Source organism: Tupaia chinensis, unplaced genomic scaffold (genome assembly GCF_000334495.1).
Source record: "Tupaia chinensis unplaced genomic scaffold, TupChi_1.0 Scaffold000237_1, whole genome shotgun sequence".
In the NCBI taxonomy this organism is placed as follows: domain Eukaryota; kingdom Metazoa; phylum Chordata; class Mammalia; order Scandentia; family Tupaiidae; genus Tupaia; species Tupaia belangeri.
In genome coordinates, this window is record NW_006159715.1 from 1,818,859 (window position 1) to 1,820,781 (window position 1,923).

General features: G+C 37.3%; 1 protein-coding gene across 1 annotated transcript in view; it reads left to right on the forward strand.

Moving 5' to 3' along the window:
• The window catches only part of CDH6 (cadherin 6), a 150,745-nt gene that overhangs the window by 135,324 nt on the left and 13,498 nt on the right, over positions 1-1,923 (forward strand). The window lies entirely within an intron of this gene.

Sequence of the window (1,923 nt, forward strand, 5' to 3'; positions counted from 1 at the left end):
CCTGGAATGCTTTGCAGTCATGTTCTGCTAGACAGGTGTTGGTTAATTCATAAATGAGAGGCAACCAGAGAAGTTTTAATAGTTTGGAAACAATAAAATGAGAATACATCTCTCAAATGAGATTGAATGGGTACTTGCTGAATTTGATTCTAGAAAGGTGATAAATCAAAATGCTACAGAAACAACTGAAGAAATGAGCTCAGTCATTGTGTATGAGGTTGGGGAGCAGGAGGGTGGGAGGATGAGAGTGGTCAGATAAATTTTAAACTGTAAGCTTGCTTAGAAATTCTTCATATATTCATTCTCTAGAATTCTATGGAATTCCTATTTCAAAGTTTTTACAAAATTAAGAGACAAACTATTTTTCCATGGTACCCCAAGGTGATCAATACAAACCACCAAGTAATCAATAAAATGTTTAGAATGCATTTTATGAAATGCATGAAATTTCAGGCAAAGAACAACAGTGCCAAAAAGAATGCTTCAAATAAGATATTTGTACATATGTGCACATTAATGTGTAGACTGATATACATAAAAGGAAAATTATTTTTAAATATTACTTTAATATTTAAAAAGAGCCTTTGAAATTATAGCTCACTTTTTAGTTTTTACTTTTATTTTTTTTTTAAAGTTTTGCCATAGGGTACTTGAACTCACTGGAGAGAGAGAAAGAGAGAGGTGGTGACAGGGAAATTGAGAAATCACCCCCAGGGTAGATGGCCATGCCTCATCCCTTCTCCTCCTTTCTTTTCTTGGGATTTTAGGCTTATATGCACATGGGCCAGGCATGATTTCCAAGCTGCCAGGTTTGGGACTTGAACCACAGTCAGCCATATGGGAGTTCCACACCATAACCACTACACCACCTGCTAGCCTCTTGTTTTTAATTTTAATTATCTAAATATTTTATCTCCCTTGGGTTTCTAGTGTGAAATATTCCTTATCAAATGGTTTATTATATCTCTGTCCTCTGTCAGCATAACTCATGAGATCTGAAGTAGCAAAAGGATGTTCAGTGGAACAATAAATAGCCAATATGGGCAAAACGAAGCATTGCTCTCTGATAGTGATAAGGACACCACATTAGAAACTTATTGGGTAGGAATTTGCTTTTCAGAGCTGATGCCAACGTATGAACTGGATACCAATGACAGAATCCTCTTAAAGCTTTAAAATTACATAATTATTTTTCCACCAAAAGGACCATTTTTATAACACCATGAAATTTTATTTTTACTTAAGCAGTTATTTCATAAGTATCTTAAGCTTTGTGCCTAAAGAATTCTGTTTTCAAGATTCCATGTTTCTATGACACATTTGAAAGTAAAACTTTAAAATATTCAGCAGCTCTAACTTCAGAAGAACAGTATGCGTAAATTTTAGATGCAAAGGATCTTAAGAATCTTATCGTCTAAACTTTTAACTATCTTTGAGGACCAGCACTGTGGTCTAGTGTTTATAGCAACTGAATTCCACATGATTGACTGCATAAATCCTGGCCCTGGCAGCTTGAAAAATATGTCGGACTTGTGGGATTGTGTGCATGCATGCCCCAAATCCCAGTAGGATAGAAAAATGAAGGAAACGGAATTACTGTGTGACCATACCCTGGGTTGGAGGGTGTTTCCCCTCTCCCTCTCCCTCTCCCTCTGTGAGTGTACACCTTCTCTGGCAAAAAAAAAAATTTTTAATTAAGGGACCAGCAGAAGGCGTAATGGTTACAGTGCTGGACTCCCACATGGCCAAGCATGGTTTGAGTCCCAGACAGGTGGCTTGAAACTCACACCAGGCACATGTGTGTGAGTACCCAAAATCCTGAGAGAAGACTAGAGGAGAAGGGATTGTGGTGTGGCCATTTCCCTGGGGCTGATTTCTTTTTCTTTTTTTTTTTTTTTTGAGGGTTTTTGTATTGGGGGCGTG